The sequence below is a fragment of the Tachyglossus aculeatus genome, chromosome 5, assembly GCF_015852505.1.
Source record: "Tachyglossus aculeatus isolate mTacAcu1 chromosome 5, mTacAcu1.pri, whole genome shotgun sequence".
NCBI lineage: Eukaryota > Metazoa > Chordata > Mammalia > Monotremata > Tachyglossidae > Tachyglossus > Tachyglossus aculeatus.
This window is the reverse complement of record NC_052070.1, coordinates 52801782-52816267: the sequence shown is the minus strand read 5'-3', so window position 1 is coordinate 52816267 and position 14486 is coordinate 52801782. Positions and strand designations below refer to the sequence as shown.

The window sequence follows — 14486 nt, the reverse complement described above, 5'->3', positions numbered from 1 at the left end:
CATGCTGCTTCCTCAATTCCTACAAATCAATTAGTAAAAATTAACATTAATATAAATAAATTACAGATACATATATAAATGCTTTGTGGCTGAGGGAGGGGTGAATAAAGGGAGCAAATCCAAGTGCAAGAGTGATGCAAAAGGGTGTGGGAGAAGAAGAAAGGAGGGCTTAGTAAGGGAAGGCCTCTCGGAGAAGATGTGCCTTCAATAAGGCTACAGGGTGTGGGGGGGCGGTCAAAAGTTTGTAAAGTAACAACATGATAGTGGTTAGGCAGCAATTACATTTTCACTACATTCTCTTCAAGCCCCTCAATGCTAACAAACTGAAAATCCTCCCAAGTATTCCAGGGAAACTGGCAGGGATCTCCCAAATATTCCTGATTCTGATCATCATCACCCTCATCATCATCAGTGGTATTTATTGAGCACTTACATTATGCAAAGCATTGTAGTAAGTGCTTGGGAGAGCACAACAGATTTGGGAGACACATTCCCTGCCCACAAGGATCTTACAGTCTAGAGAATCCCACATGAGAGAGCAAAGAGCATGGAAGGAATGACTTTCCCAGAGGGACTTGGGGAGATCCTGTTAGGGTGCAGATGGAATCTGAATTCTCTTTCTCTGCACTTGAGTTTAATTTTCAGAAAAAAGAAATACTGAAAAAAAGTCTGGAATGAGGCCAATGTAAAGATCATCATCTTCCATAATAGGATTTACTGAGCACCTACTTAAGTATAGAGGGCTGTATTAAGCTCTTGGGGGAGTTCAACAAAAGTAAAATACAGAGTCCTTACCCTCAAGAAGCTGACAAAGAAGATGATGAGAGTCGCTTAAAGAGGCAGCATGGCCTAGTGAATAGAGCACAGGCCTGGGAGTCAGAAGAACCTGAATTCTAATCCTGGCACCACCACCTGTCTGCTGTGTGTGACTTTGGGCAAGTCACTTCACTTTTCTGTGCCTCAGGTACCTCATCTGTAAAATGGAGATTAAGATTGTGAGCCCCATGTGGGATATGGGCTTTTTCTAACTCCCAGCACTTAGTACAGTGCCTGGCACATAGTAAGCACTTAAAAAATACCATTAAAAAAAAGAGGGAAGCTTTTAGAACCCAGGTAGTTCTCCACTCTTTTGGCTTAGTAGGAATTTGACCTCCAGGACAGCAAACTGTACGCTGGCTTCAAATGGTTAACTATAGAGCTTCTTTAAATGAGAAAGTTAATGACACTGAACCTCACAACCACTTTTAAAAAATAAAGGCACCCCGAAGAATGTTCTCCTAATTGAAGCAACCTGCAACATTAATGCAGAAAAACTCATTTAAAATTCAGCTATTAAATGGCAAAGCATTACCACCGCTTTTATTGCTTTAGGTCCCGCTCACAAATTTATTAAGTAATTACTCTGCATAACAGCATCATTTTGGAAAGTAAAGTTGAAATAAAGCGCCTCTCTTAAAATGCTTACTATTATATGGTTTCAAGATCGAGTTTATAGAAAACACAGAACGGTATGGGCTAAGTTTGTTTCTAAGAGTAGTCTGGGTTTGGAATATGTATATAGAGGCCTTTCTTGCACAGAATTTGAATTGTATTTCACAGTAGCCCCCTACCAAAAAATGACCAGATTTCACTATATTTCCCAGTCCCAGGATGTTAGAGGAAAATGCTGCTAAGTGGGTTACAATTTAATGCTTTTCCACTTTTGAAGCTGCCATTGCTTTTCTGTGGGTGAAGAGATGAACTGGGGTGGGAGGAAAGATGAGATCTAGGAAAATTTCTACAAAGAGTTAAAAATAATGATTAGACAGCATGGCCTTGTGGAAAGAACATGGGACTGGGAATCAGGAGACCTGAGTCCTAGTGCCTGTTTTGCCAACTCATCTGCTGGGCAACCTTGAACAAGAGAAGCAGTGTGGCTTAGTGTAGATAAAGCCCAGGCCTGGGAGTGAGAGGACCTGGGTTCTAATCCCAGCTTTGCCACTTGTTTGCTATGTGACCTTCAGCAAGGTCACTTAACTTCTCTGTGCCTCAGTTTCCTCATTTTTAAAATGGGGATTAAGACTTTGAGCCCCATGTGGGGCAGGGAGTATGTCTTACCTGATTATCTTGTATCTACCCCAGTGCCTAGAATAGTGCCTGGCACATAGTAAGTGCTTAACATTATTTATTGTTATAATAATAATAATAATTGTTAATATTAAGTCACTTTACTTCTCTGTGCCTCAGTGATCTCATCTGTAAAATGTCAAAGGTATCTTCTCTCCCTACTACTTAGACTGTGAGCCCCATAGGGATCAGGCCCAGTGGCTGATCTGATTGTCGAGCAGCCAACCATACTGCTTAGCACAGCGTTTTGCCCATAGGAAGCACTTAATAAATACTGTTGGATGTGGCTCTGGTCATAGACCTCAAAATGCCACTGTTCTTGTTAATATTGTCTTATGCTGTCAAGTTGTGTTCAACCCCAAGCGACTTCATGGACACATCTCTCCCAGAACACCCCACCTCCATCTGCAATCATTCTGGTAGTGGATCCATAGAGTTTTCATGGGAAAAATACGGAAGTGGTTTACCATTGCCTCATTCCATGCAGTAAACATGAATCTCTGCCCTCGACTATGTCCCTTGCCGCTGCTGTCCGGCACAGGTGAGTTTTGACTTGTAGCAGATTGCCTTCCACTTGCTAGCTACTGCCCAAGCTAGGAATGGAATGGATATGCCTCTGCTTGACTTTCTGTCCTGTAGTTGGGACTGGTAGAGTACTGGAAACCCTCCAGATGCGACCCAGAGAGGGGGCCACTGTTCTTTCTCTATCATAAAATGTCCTAATTGAAACTGGAGTTGGAAAGGACAGAAAAGTTGTGCATTTATCCAGTTTTGGATAAAGATGCTGGTTTGAATATTATCCTAACTTCTGTCTCCTTAAGGCCTCACCTTGAAATACCCATGAAAAAATGGAACATCGAAACTTTGCAGCTGTCTGCTTTTGTTTTGGTTTTCAGTCTCATAATAGTAATAACAACAATAGTATTCGTTAAGCATTTACTATGCGCCAACCACTGTTCTAGGCACTGGGGTAGATATAACATAACCAGGTTGGACACAACCACTGTCCCACATGGGGCTTATAGTATTAATCCCCATTTTACAGACTGCGGTAACTGAACCACATAGAAGTTAAGTGAATTGCCCAAGGTCACACAGCAGACATGTGGTGGAGCCAGGATTAGAATGCAGGTTCTCTGACTCTCAGGCCTGTGCTCTTTCATTCATTCATTCATGAATGAATGAATAAATAAATTCATTCAGTCGTCTACATGCGCTGCCTCAAATTCCTCAACACCAACTCTCTCCTCGACCCCCTCCAATCTGGCTTCCATCCCCTACATTCCATGGAAACTGCCCTCTCAAAGGTCACCAATGACCTTCTGCTTGCCAAATCCAACTGCTCATACTCTATCCTAATCCTCCTCGACCTATCAGCTGCTTTCAACACTGTGTACCACCCCCTTCTCCTCAACATGCTATCCAACCTTGGCTTCACAGACTCCGTCCTCTCCTGGTTCTCCTCTTATCTCTCCGGTCGTTCATTCTCAGTCTCTTTTGCAGGCTCCTCCTCCCCCTCCCATCCCCTTACTGTGGGGGTTCCTCAAGGTTCAGTTTTTGGTCTTCTTCTGTTCTTGATCTACACTCACTCCCTTGGTGACCTCATTCGCTCCCACGGCTTCAAATATCATCTCTACGCTGATGACACCCAAATCTACATCTCTTCCCCTGCTCTCTCTCCCTCCCCCCAGGCTCACATCTCTTCCTGCCTTCAGGACATCTCCATCTGGATGTCCGCCTGCCACTTAAAACTTAACATGTCTAACACTGAACTCCTTGTCTTCCCTCCCAAACCCTGCCCTCTCTCTGACTTTCCCATCACTGTTGACGGCACTACCATCCTTCCCGTCTCACAAGCCCACAACCTTGGTGTCATCCTCGGCTTTCTCGTTCACCCCTCACATCCAAGCCATCACCAAAACCTGCTAGTCTCAGTTCCGCAACATTGCCAAGATCCGCCCTTTCCTCTCCATCCAAACCGCTACCCTGCTTGTTCAAGCTCTCATCCTAACCCGTCTGTATTACTGTATCAGCCTCCTCTCCGATCTCCCATCCTCCTGTCTCTCCCTACTTCAATCCATACTTCACGCCGCTGCCCAGATTGTCTTTGTCCAGAAACGCTCTAGGCATGTTACTCCCCTCCTCAAAAATCTCCAGTGGCTACCAATCAACCTACGCATCGGGCAGAAACTCCTCACCCTCGGCTTCAAGGCTCTCCATCACCTCGCCCCCTCCTATCTCACCTCCCTTCTCCCCTTCTACAGCCCAGCCCACACCCTGCGCTTCTCTGAAGCTAATCTCCTCACTGTGCCTCGTTCTCACCTGTCCCACCGTCGACCCCCGGCCCACGTCATCCCTCGGTCCTGGAATGCCCTCCCTCCCCACATCCGCCAAGCTAGCTCTCTTCCTCCCTTCAAGGCCCTACTGAGAGCTCATCTCCTCCAGGAGGCCTTCCCAGACTGAGCCCCCTCCTCCCCCCTCCATCCCCACCACCTTTCCTCCTTCCCTTTCCCACAGCACCTATATATATGTATAAGTTTGTATGTATTAATTACTCCATTTATTTTACTTGTACATATTTATTCTATTTATTTTATTCTGTTAATATGTTTTGTTTTGTTCTCTGTCTCCCCATTTTAGACTGTGAGCCCACTGTTGGGTAGGGACCGTCTCTATGTGTTGCCAACTTGTACTTCCCAAGCGCTTAGTACAGTGCTCTGCACACAGTAAGCGCTCAATAAATACGATTGAATGAATGAATGAATTGATTTTGTTCTTGTTCTTCTTTCTGCTCCCAGGTGTTGATCTGTCCCATTAGACTATAAGCATCATGAGAGTAGGGCACATATATTTTGTTTATTTTGTATTCTCCCAAGAATGTGGTAGTGTTCTACATTCAGTAGGTGCTCAATAATGATAACGATGGAAGGTTCAGGTCAGACATAATCTCTTCTCCAAACGGGGATCCCAGTCTAAGAGATGGGGAGAATGGGTATCTTTCCCCTTTGGACAGATGAGGAAAGTGAGGCACAGAGAAGTTGTGACTGGCTTAAAGTCACCCAGCAGGCAAGTGGCAAAGCCAGGACTAGTAGCTGGGTCTTCTGCCAACCAGACTTGTCTGCTGGTCACACTGCTTCCTTCCTTGATTGACAGATTGATAGCCTGTGGTTTCTACCCCACAGTAAGAGACACTTACTTTCCCTCACTTGGCTCTGATAATGAAGAAAAATCAGCATTCATTCAATCATGTTTATTGAACACTTACCTGTGTGCAAAACACTGTACTAAGCATTTGGGAGAATACAGTACAACAACAGACACATTCCCTGCCCCCACTGAGGTCATGTATTTTCCACTGTTCAATTTAACATGTGGAGGGACTACCAAGTCCCCCAAGATACTGAAGAAGGCTGGATAAATTCAGACTGCTCTGGAAACAGGAACAAATAGGAATAAGCCATAGTTTGGTCTTTGTCTAAATCTCACTCCTTAGAAATATCTCCAGAAGAATAAAGCTAACAGAACTCAATCCCGGGATGCCACCTGGCACCAAAACACTGCTCTTAATGATCTCGGATGAGAGTCTTATATAAGCTCAAAGCTGCTGGACTTAGGCGGCAATGAATGTCCCATCAATCAACACTGCAGTGTTCTTCAGGTCCAATTGAATGGCCGAGTGAGACATTTGAGGCATATTCTAATAGGAGCACAGCAGGATGTGTGAGGACAATAGATGACAGCAAAAATACCCAAGCAGATGTTGTATAGTGAACTGAAATGGGGCTCACCTGAGCCAGGAAGCCAGACAAGGGTTTAAAGATGCACTTGAGTATAGTCTCAAAACCTGTGGCATAGCAGAAATCTGCTGAGCAACAACTGCTGCAGAATGACCAGCCACTGCCGACCCCTTGCCCATGTCTTCCGTCTGGTCTAGAATTTCCTCCCCTTTCATAGTCAAAAGACCACCACTCTCCCCACCTTCAAAGCCTTATTAAAATCACATCTCCTCCAAAAGCCTTCCCTGACAAAGTCTTCATTCCCTTACACCCTTTCCTTCTGTATTTCCTGGACACTTGGATCCATTCATTTTAAGCAGTTGACAGTCACCCCACAGCACTTATGGACACATCTGTAATGTATTTTACTGTTGGAAGACAGTAAGCTCCTTATAGGCAGGGAATATGTCTACCAATTCTATTGCACTGTACTCTTCTAAGCACTTAATGCACACAGTAAGCACTAAATAAATATCATTGATTGATCGTAAGCTCTTAGTACAGTGCTCTGCACACAGTAAGTGCTTAATAAATACAATTGAATGAATGAATGAGAGGAGTTGCTCTCCTTGTGCGAAGACATCAGGGAGATTGGTTAAGTAAGGCATATTTGAAACCAATGACAGGTATTGCTCTTTGCAAGCACATCAACTTGGTAAAGGACAACTTTTTCAATGGCTCTGTCTGGAGGATCACTGTCAACAGTGTCGGCTTCAAATATGAAGGTAGCTGTGTGTGCTTATATGTGTGATAAATGCAAGTCTATGAGCTAATCTCCAAATGCACAGAGTTATTTTAGTTGAGTACTTCTACATGAAAGCATGAGAGAGGGAGGGGCACAGAGAGAGAAAGCAAGCAAGAGACAGAAGGTTGAAGAGACTTTAGGGGCTTCTGTAACACATTTCCAAAGCTGCAAGTACTCATCCCTGCAGGAGAGAAATCACGGTGAACCCAGTGGGTTCTCTAATCACAGAACCTTTCTGTCATCCTCTGATGACCATCTTCCATCCCTCTCTGCTCCTGAAAAATGAAAACAACCTACAGTGGAATTCCCCTCTCATTAAGAGGTGCACACCATTTCACTGCATCTCGCAAGGAGCGGTTAAGCAATGCTGCTTCAGCCTTTTGAATTCTAATGTTTGAGCTAATGCATTTATTTATGCCAAATGTAGCTTTCCACTAGGACATTACAAATCTTTCTTCGAAATCACTGAGAGGAATCAGCCTTCCCCTCTATGGCATTTAATATATGATTGTAGAATACACTAGGTTTTACTTCCAACATTAGCAAGACCTGGATAATTTAATATTAACAAATGCCACAATTATTATTATTGTTATTATCCAACATATTTGGTGCAACTATAATGATATAATCAATCAATCAACCCATCAATGGTATGATCACTCAGTCCCTTAGCCTGGCATGGTGACACAGGCCCCCAGAGGATTTGAAAAATCTACATTTTAACACTATGTAGTCAGCTAGAATAATGTATTTGCCAACACAGATTCTATGCCAAAATAATTCTGCCTGTTGAATGATAAATGCATTTTGACTCTTTCTTCAGTTTTGTGATCACATACAGTAGTATAGTGTTTTTAAGTCAACATGCAATTCAAGGGAACAAAGGGCTCCTTTGTTTAGTCTGATGATATTTAGATCCCTTGCTCTAATTTCTTTCCCAAAACTACCCTTCACAAGCTTTGACTCCCTGAAGTGATCTGAAGTGACAGAGCCAGAACAGTGTTTGGCCAGAAAGTTCTTATTGGCTCCATTACATGTCTTTTCTGGCTAAGCCCACAAGAGCTGAATGAACTGTTACTTCTCTTGAGGGTAAAGGGCAGCATGGCTCAGATCTGAAAACAACACCATCTTTCAACATGCCAAGACAAACCTGATCATTCAGAAAAGGACCCAGTTTTCAGCAATTTCTGGCTTGGGTAGGGGGTCGTGGGAGTCAAAATCCTGTGTAAAAGGGGGATGTCCATAAGTGGAAGGGTCATTCAAAATGCAGACTGAAAGTAAATAACTGTAAAGGGTGACATTTGGCTCCCTTCTCAGGATCACACCCGGTGAGTTTCCAATATTCTACCAGTCTTGGCTACAGGAAGGAGAGTCAAGCAGAGACCTATCCATTCCATTCCTACTTTGTGCAGTGGCTAGCGATTGGAAGGCTACAATTGATTAGCTACAAGTCAAAATTCACTTGTGCTGGGCAGCAGCGGCATGGGAAAGAGACAAGGGCGGAGACTCAGGTTTCCTGCACAAAAGACGGCAATGGTTAGCCAATTCTGTATTTTTAAACTCTACGGAGATACTACCAGAACGAATGCAGATTGAGGTGGGACGTTCTGGGAGAAATGGGTCCATGGAGTCACTATGGACCTGAAATGACTCAACAGCATAAGACAAGACAAAACTTCTGGATGAAAGGCATGCATCATTACCATGGGATTCCACTGCTGGTCATGGACCGGGAGGATCTGAGAGAAGCAGCATGGAGTGATGGATAGAGCACGGACCCGGGAGTCAAAAGGTCATGGGTTCTAATCCCAGCTCCGCCACTTGCCTGTTGTATGACCTTGGGCAAATAGGTGGAACATGTTCATCTGGATATGCTTCTGCTCAGCTGCACTTTCAGAATATCACCACTCACCGCTGCCTATTCATTTTTTATGGTATTTGGTAAGCACTTATTATGTGCCAGACACTGTACTAAGTGCTGGGGTAGAAACAAGCTAATCAGGTAGGTCAATGTACCCGTCCCACATGGGGTTCACTGTCTTAATCCCCATTTAATAGATGAGGTAACTGGGGCACAGAGGAGTAAAGTGACTTGCCTGAAGTCACACAGCAGACAAACAGTGGAGCTGGGATTAGAATGCAGGTCCTTTTGACTCCAGGCCCATGCTCTACCCACTAAGCCATGCTGTTTCTAATGCCACGCTGTTTCTTTTCCACTGGCATGATGAGGAGTTGCGTATTGTACTTGGAGGGTGAATCAGACTCTTCGTCTATCCTCTCTTCATAAAGTGTGTGATTCCTTCGAGAATTAAAAGGCCCCAAAATTGGAGCCACTTGGCACTATTTCTTGAATAGTGTATGACAATGTAAGGAAGCGATAGCTGTCAGTAGGGTACTGATCCCAGAAAGACCTGTTTTTCTTCGCAACTCCCATACAACCGATCGCTGTTTGAGCCAGTTCCGCTCAAACACACTCCATGCTACATCTACTACAGATGTTGCCGTTGCCATAGCAACTGTACTGGTGCAGTTTGCCTCAAACTACTTGCGCGGAGCTGGGATAAAAGGTGAAACAGTAAAGGTCCAGAGTGCCAAAGTAATTACTCATCCTTTAGTATAGTACATAAATACTGGAAGATGACTGCTTGGGCACCTGAGTCCTTTAAATGTTCCAGTTATGGAAACCACAGACTTTTATACACTCTTGCTAGCTATTACAGGAGGATTGGTATCGAAACCAGGTGCCTCTCTGGGTTCCAAATTATTATTCCAGTTTTGGGGAACCAAAAAACAAAGTGTGCGATGTTCCTGAGTCTACAGAGTGTGCACCTGCCACTTCTCCTCTTTGGAAGTCTTCCAGAGGACCAAGCTGGGCTGCAGGTGTCTGGAAAATATGGGGGCTTGACAGAATGGGTGAAGGAATGCAGTTTCTAATGGAGACAGCTACAGAAATGACTTTCACATTACAGATCACTAAGGTTAACATGATTACCCTTCCTGCTGGGTCAGGAAACCTCTGATTATGGTGTCAGAGCAGGAAGGGGAACAGGGAAATAAGCATGAGGGGCTGGGGCTAGGCATGACTTCTTCTACTTTGCACACTCTTTGTACTTCCCTGATCACTCTGTCACTACTCCCCACCCTCTCCCCCCTCCAGCTACTACCACAACAGTGGTGGTCACTTCGAGGTAATTATTAATAATTGTGGTACTTGTAAAGTGCTTATTATGTGCCAAGCAGTGTAGTAATAATAATGATGATGGTATTTGTTAAGCGCTTACTATGTGCAAAGCACTGTTCTAAGCACTGGGGGGATACAAGGCGATCAGGTTGTCCCACGTGGGGCTCACAATCTTAATCCCCATTTCACAGATGAGGTAACAGTCACAGAGAAGTGAAGTGACTTTCCCAAAGTCACACAGCTAACAATTAGCAAAGCCGGGATTTGAACCCATGACCTCTGACTCCAAAGCCTGTGCTCTTTCCACTGAGCCATGCTGCTTCTCTGAAGCACTGTAGTAGATACTAGATGACCAGGTCCCACATGGGGCTCACAGTCTAAGTAGAAGGGAGTAAAGGTCTTGAATCCACATTTTGCAGATGAGGGAACTGAGGCACAGAGGAGTTAAGTGACTTGCCCAAGGTCACACAGCAGGTAGGTGATGGAGCAGAAATTAGGACCCAGAAACTCTGACTCTTAAGCCATGTTGCTTCCCTGTTGAGCTGTGGAAAGTTGGATGGAAGAGAGGGAAGGCCAGGAACATGGAGGGGTGTAAGGTCAGAGTGACGGGGAACCCCTCATCCCACTCACTTCTGACATTAAATTAACACCAAACTATCCCTAGCAGGGAAGTGAAGTTGGAATGCCACACAAGACTGTAGCAAACCTACGTTGTGCTGACAACAGCCCCTATAAACAAAATCCGGGGCATCTCTAGTCAGTCAGTCAATCGTACTTACTGAGTGCTTACTTTGTGAAAAGCATTGTACTAAATACTTGGGATAGTACAATATAAAAGACAGATTCCCTGCCCACAGTGAGCTTACAGTCTAGAGGGGGAGACAGACATTAATATAGCTAAATTGCAGATATATACATAAGTGCCGTGGGGCTGGGAGCGGGGATGAATAAATGGAATAAGTCAGGGCAAAACAGAAGGGAGTTGAAGGAAAGGAAAAGAGGGCTTAGTCAGGGAAGGCCTCTCTAGGTACCAGTCTCTCCCCAGACCCACTACTTTCATCATGTCTCTGTTCTTCCTGGAAATGGCTGAGGGGATTCTAGAGGGAATTAAGAAAGTCCTAGAGTGTCCATGTAGAGTTCCAGACAGAGCTGAGTTTTAATGCTGTGGCATTCTGATGCTACCCTGGGAGCTTAAGAGCTGTCCCTGAGGTCAAACAGGGTGGGGAACTGAGGCTGATGGAAAGTTTCCACTGGGGCAGAAGCTGTCAATTAGATGGGCTCCATGGCCAGTAGAATGTAGGTAGGTGAACAGAATCTGACATAGGAAACTGCCTGTACAACCTCAACTCAATGCCTTCAGGACATCCATGCTGAATTATACTGAGAAGCACTAGCATCAGATCCCCCTATCATTAGCTGGCTAACGAGGCAGATTTCATTAAGGCCAGATATGTGGATTCTCTGATTTTTTTTTTTCTGACATTAGTTTTGCCCTGGAAAGACTCCACTAGAGCATGTTTTATCAGCTGTTAAATGGGACAGAATCCCAAGTGACCTCACCAGAGAACTGTGTGGCAGAATTACTACCCATACAAAGTTCTAAGATACTTAAAGTCGTTTTATCTTCAAGTGAAGAGCATATGTTGTTACTCTCTTAGGGCTGCTTGGCTGTGTCCAAGTTTCTCTATTCACTGCATTAGAGGATTGAACTCTAAGATGAAATGCTGGAGGAGGTGACTGGAAAAGGGAGTTGTCAACAGAACCCTCTGCTGAGCTTTAATTGGTTGTGGAAGCTGCTCAACCTCTGCTTAAAAGGAATCCCAAAGGGAGACAAATATTTAGTATTCAGCCACACAGACTATCCGAGCTGATTATGTGTATCCATCCTAATGCTGAGTATAGTGCATAGTAAGTGTTTTCAGCAAATACTAATATTATTATTATTATTATTGCAAGCCACACTTCACCACATGGCACTTGGCTGCTGGAAATGAGGATTAAGCATAGAGGATCTCACCAAGTCCTACGCTGACTTCCTCCCTGCTTGGAATGCCCTCCTCCTTCATATCTGACAGACCACCACTTCCCTCTGCTTCAAAGCCCTACCAAAATCTCATCACCCTCAGGGAAGCCTTCCATGACTAACTTCTCATCTTCCCACCTATTTCCCCCAACCCTACTGGGCCACCCTGGACTTGAGTCTGAACCCTACCCTAAGTGCTGAGGTACATATCTACAAATTATATATTATAAATTATTTATTTATACTAATATATGTCTCCCCCTCTAGACTGTAAGCTTTTTGTGCACTAGGAATGTCTCTATCGACCTTGTTGCATTAGAAGCAGCATGGCTCCGTGGAAAGAGCACAGGCTTTGGAGTCAGAGGTCTTGGGTTCAAATTCCGGCTCCACCAATTGTCAGCTGTGTGACTTTGGGCAAGTCACTTAACTTCTCTGTGCCTCAGTTACCTCATCTGTAAAATGGGAATTAAGACTGTGAGCCCCCCGTGGGACAACCTGATCATCTTGTAACTTCCCCAGTGCTTATAACAGTGCTTTGCACAACCTGATCATCTTGTAACTTCCCCAGTGCTTATAACTGTGCTTTGCACATAATAAGTGCTTAGTAAATGCTATTATTATTATTACTCACCCAAGCACTTAGTACTGTGTGCTCTGCACACAGTAGACATCCAATAAATACCGCTAGACTTAGAGCTCACCTCTAGACTGTGAGCTCATTATGGGTAGGAATGTGTCTGTTTGTTGTTATACTGTACTCTCCCAAGTGCTTACTTCAGTGCTTTGTACACATACTGAAGAAGATGATGATGAGGTACTCACTCCATCCCCACCCACAAAGAGCATACATATATGTCTTTTAGTGTCTGTCTCCTCTGATGAATTGTAAACATCTTTTCTTTATGGTATTTGTTAAGCACTTACTATGTGTCAGACACTGTTCTAAATCCTGGGGTAGATAAGCTAATCATTATGGACACAGAATCTGTCCAACATGGGGCTCACAGACTTAATTCCCATTTTACAGATGAGGTAACTGAGGCACAGAAGTAGTTAAGTGACTTGACCGTGGACACCTAGCACACAAGTGGCAGAGCATGGATTAGAACCCAGGTCCTTCTGACTCCCAGGCCTGTGTTCTATCCACTAGGCCATGCTGATTCTCAGCTCTTTAAGGGCAGAGATGGTGTGTATTTATTGTATTATTCTCCCAAGGGTTTAGAATAGTGATCTGCAAACAGTAAATGCTCAGTAAATACCACTGATTGATTGCTCATGCCCAGTCTGCAGGGGCCCAGAGAGCTCAATGTTTTTCTAAGGCTGAGCTGAGGGTTAGGGTCCAGAACAGGACAGGTCTGGGAGTCAGGTCCAATCCAATTGTCCTAGTGTCACACCAAACTCCAGCCCTTCGGGGCCCTTCAGTTTGGTGACCATCCAGGGCCATCCTGAGCCTTGTAGCCTTAAGCTGTGAGCCCCAGGTGGGACAGAGACTGCACCTGATCTGAATACCTTATCTATCTCATGCTCTCTATATATCGGGCTCGCTTCAACAGCACATATACTAAAATTGGAATGATACAGAAAAGATTAGCATGGCCCCTGCGCAAGGATGACATACAAATTTGTGAAGCATTCCAGTTTTGCCTTATTAAAAGCAGATTTTCCTCCAAGAGGCCTTTCCTGACTAAGCCTTCATTCCCTCTTCTTCCACTTCCTTCTGCATCACCCTTGCACTTAGATTTGCACCCTTTAATCATTCCACCATCAGCTCCACAGCATTAATGTATATATCTATATTTTTTTACATTAATGCCTGTCTCCCCTTCTAAATTGTAAGCTCCATGTGGGCAGGGAATGTGTATACCCACTTTGCTATACTGTACTTGCCCAAGCAACTAATACAGTGCTCCGCAAACAGTAAGCAGTGGTATCTACCCCTGAGCTTACTAAAGTGCTTGGCAGATAGTAAGTGTTTAAATGTTATTATTATTAATAATAATATTATGCATACCCAAGGGCAGAGCCAGAATCAAGGAATCAATCAATGGTATTTATTGAGCACATACTTTGTACACAGCACTGTACTAAGCACTTAAGTCACTACAATACAGCAGAGTTAGCAGACACATTCCCTTTCACAATGGGCTTACAGTCTAGAGGGGGGAGACAGAAATTAATATAAATAATAATAATAATAATAATGGTATTTGTTAAGCACTTACTATGTGTGATGCACTGTTCTAAGCACTGGGGGGATACAAGGTGATCAAGCTGTCCCACGTGGGGCTCACTGTCTTAATTCCCATTTTACAGATGAGGTAACTGAAGCACAGAGAAGTTAAGTGGCTTGCCCAAGGTCACACAGCTGACAAGTGGCTGAAACGGGATTTGAACCCATGACCTCTAACTCCCAAGCCTGCACTCTTCCACTGAGCCATGCTGCGTCTATAAATGAATAATTCAGTTTATATAATTTATACATAAACACATAAGAGCTTTGTTGTTGAGGGTGGGGCAAATAGCAAATGCCCAAAGGTCACAGATCCAAGTGCCAAAGTGTCCTGACCATTCCCAGTGCTGAATGGGGTCAATCAATTAATCCATAAATCAATGACATACACTGAGCGTTTATTGTACAAATAATAATAATAA

General features: G+C 44.0%; 1 protein-coding gene and 2 non-coding genes across 4 annotated transcripts in view; 1 reads left to right on the top strand and 2 right to left on the bottom strand.

The window, feature by feature from the left end:
• KAZN (kazrin, periplakin interacting protein) overlaps positions 1-14486 on the bottom strand; it is a 1120978-nt gene that overhangs the window by 621752 nt on the left and 484740 nt on the right. The window lies entirely within an intron of this gene.
• LOC119929302 lies at positions 2658-2795 on the bottom strand. The gene has a single exon (XR_005451434.1). It is a non-coding gene; the product is annotated as a small nucleolar RNA SNORA7 (small nucleolar RNA).
• Positions 13372-13478, top strand: LOC119929213. Its single transcript, XR_005451349.1, has one exon. It is a non-coding gene; the product is annotated as a U6 spliceosomal RNA (small nuclear RNA).